The sequence below is a fragment of the Peromyscus eremicus genome, chromosome 4 (assembly GCF_949786415.1).
Source record: "Peromyscus eremicus chromosome 4, PerEre_H2_v1, whole genome shotgun sequence".
Lineage (NCBI taxonomy): Eukaryota > Metazoa > Chordata > Mammalia > Rodentia > Cricetidae > Peromyscus > Peromyscus eremicus.
This window is the reverse complement of record NC_081419.1, coordinates 4803671-4814801: the sequence shown is the minus strand read 5'-3', so window position 1 is coordinate 4814801 and position 11131 is coordinate 4803671.

Genomic DNA, 11131 nt, shown 5'->3' with positions numbered 1-11131 from the left:
CTCCTCACAGCACTGAGGTTTCAGGGGCCAGCCTGAATTTTTATGTAGGTGCTGGGGATTTGAGCTAAAGTCCTCATGCTTGAACAAAAAGCACATTTTTCCACTGAGCCATCCCCAGCCTGAGGCATACCTTGAGTCTCTCCAGCTACACTTTAAAAAAATATTTTATTATTTTATGTGTATGAGTGTCTGCCTGCATACATGTCTGTGTACCACATGGTGCCTGTGGCCAGAAAAAGTTGGGTCCTTTGGGGCTAGAGTTACAGACCACTGTGAGCCACTGTGTAGGTGCTGGGACTTGAACCCAGGTCCCTTGCAAAAGCAGCCAGTGCTCTTAACTGCTGAGCCATCTCTTCAGGCTCCCCAACCATAATTTTAACTGAGAGCCTAGCAGTATATTACTGCCGCCTATTGCTCTGCATCCATGTAAGGAAAAAAATGCTGCCTAGCAATAAGACATCTGGGTGTGGTAGACTATTAATGGTCTCCCAAAAGTGTTGACAACATAATTTCTGAAACCTGTGGATGTGTCATCGAGGAATTCAGGCAGGAGCTAAACTGGAGTTGCTAGTCAGGTGATCTTGAACTGGGACTGGGGGCTAGATTATCCATCTGTTCCCCCCAAAATGGAAGAGACAGGACAGTCAGTGTGGCCACCCCTGGCTTTGCACATGGACTGTGGCTGGCCACCAGAAAGGGCTGTGGGGACCTGCAGAAGGGGGAGATGACAAGGAGAAGGACACTCAACTTTTCTCCGGAAAGATCCTCAGATGTGTCCCATGAGCACTTTTACTGAGCCGTTGAGTTCTGATCATTGTCAGAACCACAGGATATCAAGCATACGTTGTTTGAAAATAAGGCTGGGCCTGGGTCTCAGTAGATCTCTTGTGCAGCATGGGCTAGATTCTGCATTCTGTCGCCAGCTAATAGGAAAGGAGAAAACATGTGACAAGCTGCCCCAGTAACAAATAGGAACGAATAGGAAATTAAGAAAAGTCACACAGTGAGTCAAAGGTTTTGTAGGAAAGAAGTTTTTAATTCTTCTTCTGTTTCCATATGTGTGTATAATGGGTGTTTGGGCTGCATGTATGTCTGTACATCATGTTTGTGCATTGACCAAGGAGGCCAGACCTCAGAAACTAGAGTTAGAGACAGTTGGGAGCTACTGTGTGGGTGCTGGGGATTGGACTCAGGTCCTTTGGAAGAGCAGACAGTGCTCTAAACCACTGAGCCATCTCTTTGTGCCCCCTCTCCTTTTTTTTGGGGGGGGGGGTTTCAAGACAGGGTTTCTTTGTGTAGCTTTGCGCCTTTCTTGGAACTCACTTTGGAGACCAGGCTGGCCTCTAACTCACAGAGATCCACCTGCCTCTGCCTCCCGAGTGCTGGGATTAAAGGCGTGTACCACCACCACCACCACCGCCCGGCTCCCCTCCCCCCCCCTTTTTAAAAGACTTACTTATTTTCTTTATTTACTTTCATTTAATATGCATGCATACCTGCATGAGTTTACATGCACCACATGCATGCAAGTGCCCAAGGAGGCCAGAAGAAAACATCAGACCCTGGTGCTGGTGTTAGGATCCTGCTCTCACTCTGGCACATGTGCAGCTTGGGGGTCTGGCATCTTATGTCATCAGGGGGCGCTGGCGACTACGTACCCGCCATACCCGCCTTAAAAAGCCAGATACAGACCCCCCACGCTCTCTCTCTGTGCTCCCTCTCTGCTTTCTCTCTGCTCCCGCCATCTTCTTTTCTCTCCACGCCTGGCTTCTTTCTAATAAAGCTCTTTGTAACTCTGGTTATCCTGGCCGTGGCGCGTGACTTTTCCACCAGTAACCAGCACCACCAACCAGCACCGTATTACCATCAGCTGCAGCTATAGGTGACTCGGAAACACTCAGTGTGGGTGCTGGGAACCCAAGTAGGGTCCTCTGGAGGACGGCAAAACTGCTGAGCTGTGTCTCCAGCTCTTCTGAGTCTTTTTGTTGTTTACAGTCACTGAGCTGGAACTTAGTTCTGTGTCTCTGTGAATTACATTTTGTCTCATTCTTTATCCATCACAACAGCTCCCTCCTCAAGACACTTGTCAATCACTCAAAAACCAGGCTCTATTCACAGAACAGGAATGGGGGGAGTCCCAGGTGGGTCCTGCAGTTCCCTGCCACCTGGTGACACTCAGACCTGGCAGGTGGGAGAGCACTGAGCAGGGAGTGCTCCCAGCAGCCCCCACAAGGGATCCTGCTCCCTGCTGCTCATCTGGGGAGTCCCAAACACTACAGAGATGTGACTCAGAGGTGCCCAGGCGTGACCGTGACTGTAAATATTGTGTCAGATTGGGATCACAGCAGGGAGGGCACTCTGGGCAAGCAAAACTCCGGTCTTCCCTGTGAGGCAAGGAGCAGAGCCGAGTGGGCAAAATGGTTGTCTCTTCTTCTATCAGCTCACTGCCCCGAACTTTCTGAGCCTCAGTTTCACTCATGAGGATTTCTGGAGGATCCCTGAGTTCATAGCCAGAGCTCAGCTAGTTTAGTCAGCTCTCTCTATCTACAGTACACTCCCTCCTGGAGTCCATCAACTAGAAATCAAAAAGATACCCACGTTGGGGGAGGGGACTCACATACCCCAGATTTGCTTGCCACTTGCTATGTAGCCAAGGACGACCTGGAGTGTCTCATCTGCCTGCTTCTAACTGTCAAGAGCTGGGATGACAGATGTGCTCCCCCAGGCCAGGTGATGTGGTGCCAGGGATGGAACTCAAGGCTTTGTTATTGCAAAGCACGCACTCTACCAACTGGGCTACATCTCCAGCCCATAGACAGACAGACAGACACATACATACATACAGAGATAATGGGTAGATTATAGATAGATAGACAGATACATATATACATACATAGATGATAGATTATAGATAGATAGATACATACATACATACAGAGATGACAGATACATACATAGATGATATATAGACAGATACATACATTCATAGAATAGATAGATTATAGACAGATACATATATACACAGAGATGATAGATTATAGATAGATACATATACACAGATGATAGATTATAGATAGATACATACATACATAGATTAGATAGATTATAGACAGATACATATATACACAGAGATGATAGATAGATAGATAGATAGATAGATAGATAGATTAGATAGATTATAGACAGATAGATACATATATATACAGAGATGACAGATTATAGATAGATACATATACACAGATGATAGATTATAGATAGATACATACATACATAGATTAGATAGATGATAGATAGATAGATAGATAGATAGATAGATAGATAAGTAGATAGATAGACATCACATCTATATAGAGGCATGGTGGTGCACACCTGTGATCCCAGCACTTGGGCGGCAGAGGCAGGAGGATCAAGAGTTTCACAACCAGCCTAGGCTACATATAGCAAAACTGTTGCAAAACAATTAAATTTAAATTTAAAAATTAATATAGTTACGGCCAGGCGAAGTGGTACACACTTTTAATCCCAGCACTTAGGAGGCAGAGGCATGTAGATCTCTGTGAGTTTGAGGCCAGCCTTGTCTAGAGAGTGAGTTCCAGGACAGCCAGGGCTACACAGAGAAATCCTGTCTCAAATAAATAAATAAATAAATAAATAAATAAATAAATAAGGGCTGGAGAGATGGCTCAAAGATTAAGAGCACTGGCTGCTCTTCCAAAGGTCATGAGTTCAATTCCCAGCACCCACATGGTGGCTCCCAACCATCTATAAGGAGGTCTGGTGCTCTCTTCTGGCCTGCAGGCAGACATGCAGGCAGAACACTGTGTACATAATAAATAAATAAATCTTTAAAATTTAAATAAATCAATATTAATAATACATTGTGTTGAACACATCCAGATGTTTTTCCCTGTCATTATTCCTGAGCAATATGGTATGAGACCACCACCCAGCGTGTGTGTTGTATTGGGGAACCCTGGTAACCTAGACATGGCTTAGGCAGAGGGCAGGCCATGCAGAGTCATAAGCAGGTGTGACCCTACTGGCGTAAGGAACTTGGCCATCTGTTGACTGGGCATCTGTGGGCCATCCTCCATGACACTGAAGGACAGATTCAAAGATTAAAATACACTCAGGGTAGCAGAGGCTCGACCACAGTGGGCCTTACTCTTAGCCCGGAAACCTCAGGAGACTCCTCCACCCCAGCCTCCCCAGAACCTGCCAGGAAAGGAGACACAGACTTGGAGCAGAGCTTGAGCTCTGTCCCCTCTCCTTTGCCAGGCTCCTAACTACCATGCCAGGGGTTCCATGGGAACTGAAGGATGGAAATATGTATTTTCTTCTTTCAGAATTATCCTTAAAAATAAATGAACAAATAAATACAACGACCAAATAATGAGAGCCATCATATTTCCCTTTTTGTCTTGACTACTGGAAACCTTGAAGTCAATCATGGGACATTTCAGAGTAAGTCTGTCTGTCTTGAAGGAAGGAAGAAAGGAAGGAAAGAAGAAAGGAGGGTGGGAGGGAAGGAGGGAGGGAAGAAAGGAAAGAAAAAGAAAAACACCCAAGTTACTCATTCCACAGCCATTTATTGAGCACCTACTGCATACTGATAAATCTTAGGTGGGTACCAGGACACAAACCCTAGCACCCAAGGACTTGGGCTGCCTAAGCCTGGGACTAAACCCTGCTGGGCTCAACCACTCCAGTCCTGTAAGGGTGTTTTACAGACGGGGCTGTCACTCTCCAGTGATGGAGAACACTTGAACACTCCAAGCCTGGGACCCAACCCCCACCTCAGCTCAAACTCCTGCCTCTTCTTCTGGCTCTAGGGAAATCAGGAGAAGGGAGCCCCTAAGTGGTGGGGCACAGACAAGGCTGGGGATGCCCAGGACCTCCCTGAAGCCCTGGGGCGCTGCTCTGATCTCGCCGGGGCCCATCAACATCTTGCTGTGATTACTGTCGCCGTGGGGGGAGGCGGCGCCTGGGAGGAAGCCCTGCAGCTCACAAGGAACCGAGTTGGGGTGCAGAGAGGCCTGGGCGGGGCCTAAGGCTGAGGACAAGGCTCCCAGCTTGATGGCTAATTGGGGCAATAATCGTTCCTCTCATTTATAATTTACCCTTGAACCCTCGCCAGGAGGGCGGTTCCCCGCCTACCCCATCCAGGCAGGCGCTAAATAATTATGGCGAGGGTCTAATCTGAGGGGAAACTCCCTGCGGTCTCCCACTTCCTTAGTTCGCTGATTGCTGATATGGGGGGGAAGGTGAAATATGACTATTTTTACGATCAAAGAGAACAGAGTTCTAAAGTGGGGGGAAAACAGTAAAAAGGCGAAGGGGAGGCCCCTTCCAGCCTTCCTTCCCTGATTTACTGGGATTCAGTGGTCCACTTAAGTTTCTTGAGGCGTGCAGATTAACACACCCTTCTTCGGGGAGCCTTGAATTACCCGCAATCCCTCTCTCTCGTTAGCAGGACAGGAAACCACTGAGGAAAGATCCAGCCTCAAATCCCTCCCGAGTTCTTTGCAAAGAGACGAGGCCTGAGGATTTTTAAATAAAGCGATCTGTAATAATGAAATTTCCTTTTCCTCTTCCTTTTCCTCCTCTTCATGAGGAAAGGCATGCATCATTTTCCCCCCAGCAGACAATGTGTGGCTCACGAGGATGGTTTATTTAAAAATCTGTACATCACCACCTTGTCAGGGTCTGAGACAGGCGCCGGGATGAGGTCTGCCACTTCTTTGTTTCAAGGGTCCATATCAGGCCCCTCCCGGGGAATCTTAAGCAGGCCCTGGTAACCGCTCCCTGTGCACCCAAACACACCCCGCCACTCTTGCCCATCTGATCACCCACATCCCTCAGGACAGGTTCCCCACCTTCCCCTTCCCACCCTGCCTGCCTATGATACTCAGCCCTGGCCCCCCAGATTCCAGAAGGGCTCCCTGCTCCTCCTGGAGGAGGCACAGCTCAGCGCATGTGTGGTGTGCCGATCTGAAGTCAAATGGAGTTTGGCCTGGAGCTGCTTGCCCCGGTCCAGGGCTGCTGACTTCCCAGGTCCCTCGGATCCTCCTCTGCCGAGAATCTCTCTGAGCTGTGTTATATGGAGCTGTGGCAGCGGCCGGCCTGGTCTGCCCTGTGGTGCTTATCTAAGGCCCAGTACCAGCTGCCATCCACCTCCTTCCCCTGACACTCTCAAATCTGTCACCAGGGTTTTGTTGTTCGTGTCTGTTTATTTTGAGACAGGGCCTCACTACGTAGACCAAGCTAGCCTCAAACTCATAGAGAGCTTGCCCTGCTTCTGCTTCCCAGTGCTGGGACCAAAGATGTCTCAACGCCTATGGACAGTTCTATTGCGGGCCTTCTAGTGCTATTTGGGACAGGCACATGCCTACAGAGGGGCCGCTGAGCCTGTACTAAAGGAAAACCAAGGAGGCAAAAGGTGAGGGAGGGGTCATGGGTGTAAGCAGCATCCAGCAAAGGGGACCAGGTGTTGGGGCAGCTAGCTGGGACGTTTAGTGTGGGACAGACCCACAGAGCACCAGCTGGCCCTACTTGCCCCAGAGAGAAGCTACTGTCAGTGGTTTTGGTTATTTTTTTCCTCTTTTTTTTTTTTTTTTTTTTTTTTTTTATCTTACTGTGCCTCACTTTCCCCACTACACCAGAGAGCTCAAGTGACATTTCAAAATCTCTCAGGAGTAGGGATGTAACTCATCCTTATACGACAAGGTCCTGGACATCTATACCATTAATATGTACAAGCTCCATCCCAACCCTGCTGTGGGTTGGGAACCAGGCACAGTAGCAGTGCTGGGTGTGAGCCACTCTGACATGTGGAAGTGAGGTCCCCAGTTGTCACATGTGGGTACTCTTCTGAGGACAGAGCCTCTGCGGGGCACAACGCTGATTTGAAGGACGTCATACAGAAGAGGCTGGCCTTTAGGAGCTGCGTTGGGCTTGAGAGGAACAAAGCTTACCCCAGAGGCAGTCTCCCAGGCAGGAGGCTGGGAAATGTGTTCTCCCCCACAGCCCTGTCTGGAGAGCAGGAGAGCTGACGGGCCTGGGACCTGGGACCTAGGAGGCAGCTGGCAAGTAAGCCTGGATTGCTACAGAACTGACTACGTGAGAGGCCTGGGCCTTTGAGGGATATCCTCAGGCTGGCCAACTGCACATCTGCTCCTGTCCAGAGGACTGACCGGCACTGGGGGTTCTTGCTCCACAGGACAGAGAGAGACCCTGTTGCTTGGGTTCGCCCTGGAAGTGGATTCCTGCCCACATTCCGGACAGTTTCAGCCTCAGCTGTGGGGCTCGGACCAGCTGCCTGCTGGATACATTGTAGCCTCCCTAGAGGAGAGCCCCATGCCCGGCATCAGCCAGCATGAAATAACTGTTAAATGAAGTCATTCCAATTGAAGTGGCCCACAGAGCACGGCTAGACAGTGTCCAGACGGGCCCAGGATCAAATCCACAGAGCCAGCCTAGCTTCAGTCACAAGGGCAGCAAGAGGACTGACAGAATCGACACCCGAGGGTGTCACCAGGGCAGGAGCCTGGCAAACACTGGCTGTGCACAGGACTGGTGCCAGGGCCCGCTGACTTCTGGACTTCGGTGGGACGTAGTCTCCCACCTGTAAAATAGCTATGGGGTTTTTATTTGTTTGTTTTTTCCTAAGGTCTCGTGTCGCCCAGGCTGGTCTTGAACGGATCCTTGTGTCTCTACCACCCAAGTGCTGGGATTACAGGCATACACTACCATACCAGGTTTCATGCGATGCTGAGGACTGAACCTAGGACCTCACCCATGCTCGGAAAGTGCTCTCCCTACTGAGCCACACACGCTCAGCCCTAGACTTACGCCTCTTGACTCCAGTCAAAGCCCAGAGCGTGCCTGGCCACAGCACCCTCTCCTTCCCACCTCGGCCATCTTGGAGGCTGTCTGACCCCCGCCCCTCTCTCCCTTTGTCTCCATCACAGAGCCATTCTGGGCTCGGGTTCCAATCCCTGCCAGCCTCGTCTCTCGGAAGCAGCTCCCTCCGGCTCTGCTGAGTCCCCTGCTCCAGCAGTGACATGGGCCGAGGGGAAGAGGGAAACGAGCAGGCTACACACATATTGGTTCCAGATGTGGCCCTCTCCCAGCCCTCTCCAGCAATTTAATTAAGTTCCCCAGACAGCCAGGAGAGGTTCTTAATGATCAGATTTCCCAGCTCCCTCCTCTGGCAGCCATGGGCCTGCTCTGTCTCCCTGAGGGATGGTGACGGGTCCTTCCTGCCCCGAGTCAGCTTTGCCAACAGGGCAGGGTTCAAAGGACTGGTCCTCCCCGGCACAAATGCCCCTGGCCCCAACTCCTGCCCATCCTTCCTCCCCCTCCAGGGGTCCAAGCCCCCTTGCTGGCTCTTGGCAGGCCAGGTCCGACTTTGCTTAGCAGCCAGAGGATGCCAGCAGGCCTCTCTCCTGAGCTCTGTGCCTCCACCCCCACCCCCACCCCCGGGGCTGCCAGGGCTTGAGGCCAGATAGGCACCAGTGGGCCTCAGAGATGAGGGGAACCGCTGGGGCCAGAACTCTGGACCCACTCATCTGCCGGCAGTGGAGCAGATCACGGCATCCTGGGCAGACCCCCCTGTCCTCTGGGCAGTCTGACCAAAGCACAGACAGCTAGAGTCACGCAAGGTTGGAGGTATTTAGGAGGGGCAGATCTTTTGGGGACAGGTCTGGGCCACGTTTCCCACACATGGGGCTGGAAGTCACAGTCAGTACCTTTGTCTGGCAGACTCTGAAGGACCCTTGGATCCTGGAGTGGGAAGAAAACTAACCAACCTCCCAGTCCATCCATTGCTTGGACAGATAGGCCTTCAGGCTAAGCAAAGGCTAGTGGAAGTCTCAGGCCAGAATCCTTACTGTCCCCCAGCCAGGGACCCCCATGATGCTATGCACTATCACCCTCTGTTCTTCTGGCTTTCTGGGTCGCTAGGGATACAGCTGACATTGGAGCAGCCGGGACACTCAGGGCCTGTGATGTGTCTGGGAATGAGGACGATGTGGTGGGGCTACCTCTCAGTATACACATCACAGCCCCAGACTGCCCACCAGGGCCATAACCTGGGTCCAGCTCAGCCCTAAGCGGCCCTCAGAGCTCCGTGCCATGGCTCAGAACCACAGACTATTTACGGGGGCTGGAAGGTCGAACAGTGGAAGCCGGACTGGGGTATCACCTTAGAGAGGGCCTCTGGACAGATGTCCCAGGAGAGGGGACACTTTGCTCCTAGTGCCTCAGTTTCCCCTACGAGCCCACAGAGGGAACTTATAAATTAGGGCCCTCTGTCTCCTGCATTGGGCCCGGAGCTGAACAGGGCCAAAAGGGCTGGGCCTGCTGGTCATAAGGGTGGGGACACAGAAGGGAAAGAGAGGGGGTATCACCAGGAGGTGAACCGTTAGCATTTCAGGAAGAGGCTGAGCTCATCTGTTCAGTGCCTCAGTGCCCAGACATGCCCGAAGACTGAGGCCAGACCTGTGGGCCGTGATGGAACCATCCTACAGTGCCAGCCATGGCTTCCAAATATTTCACTGGATGGAGAGAAAGGCTATCAAACCCCAAAGCAAGGGTGTGGAGGGAAGGAAGGGTGGAAAGAAAGGAGACTTCCCCAGGTTCCCCCTCAGGGCCTCGAAGGGGCACAGCTGGCGAAAGATCAGCCTCCTGTGAGAGGCATGGGGACTTGGGATGGGGCCGAGGCGTCACCTGTCCTGGCAGCTGCCCTTCCCGGGCACAGGTGTGAGAGAGCGTCAATGAGAGGAAATGAATTACATGTTGTGTCTGAGAGAGAGAGAGAGAGAGAGAGAGAGAGAGAGAGAGAGAGAGAGAGAGACTGGGTGTGAGAATAAGTGTGAATATTCCCATGTCCCAGAGTGTCTGTGTAAGAGATAGTGTACATGTTCACAACTGAGTCTGAACAGATAGAAGAGCAAGTGCCTGTGTGTGAGAGCTGGTGAAGGAGCAAGTGTGAACACCCAAAAGTACATTTGTGTGTGAGGGAAACAGGACAGAGACGAAGTCAGGAGGGAGTGTGGCCTCCGAGGAAGTAAAGCCAGGCTCTACGCCTACATCCCAGCCTGGCCCCTCACCTGCCAAACCTGCAGACTCTCTCTGAATCTCTGTCTCCTGAGCCGAGACACTGCGTGTGTGTGTGTGTGTGTGTGTGTGTGTGTGTGTGTGTGTGTCTGTCTGTCTGTCTGTCTGTCTGTTTGTAGAGGTGGGTGTCTTTCTAAGGGTCAATGGGATCAGCGAGGGACCAGTCCACACTCAGGAAAGGCCACTGTGACTCTTAGTGGCCTTTCTCTCACCCTTATGGAAGCCCTGGGGACCTTCTGCTACTGGGGAGTCAAATGAGGATTGTGTCACTCCTGGCTTGGGGGGACAGAACGATTAGTTCAGGGGCACTGGGGAAGTGACCTTCTTGGTGGGGATGTCACTAGATGGGGTCGGGAGAGGGAGCAAGGTCTAGATGCTACTGGACTAGCCTTCAGACTCAGATGTAGGAAGTACACATGGGCTGTTCCTTAGCTTCTGCTTAGGTCCAGCTTCAAGTCTCTAGTAGGACTGAGGGGGTTTGAATAGGAATGGCCTCCATAGACTCATGTGTTTGAATGCTTGGTCGCTAGGGAGTGGCACTATTAGGAGGTGTGGCCTTGTTGGAGGAAGTGTGTCACTGGGGGCAGGCTTTGAGGTCTCAGAAGCTCAAGCCAGGTCCAGTGTGGCTCAATTCTATTTCTGCTGTCTGAGGATCCAGAACTCCAGCACCATGCCCGCCTGTGCATTGCCATGCTTCCTGCCATGACGAAATGGAATAAATCTCTGAACTGTACGCCAGCCCCAATTAAATGTTTTCCTTTATAAGAGTTGCCATGATGATGGTGTCTCTTCACAGCAATAGAAATCCTAAGACAAGGACATACTGCAGAAAAGGAGAAAATCCACAGAAGTACAAAGAAGGATGGGCCAGCAAGATGGTTCAATGGCTAAAGGCACTTGCTGCTCAGACTGAAGACCTGAGTTCAATCCCCAGGAACCACATGGTGGAAGGAACCAACTTCCAAAAGCTGTCTTCTGACGTCTATATGAGCTTGAGTATAAAGCATTCAAG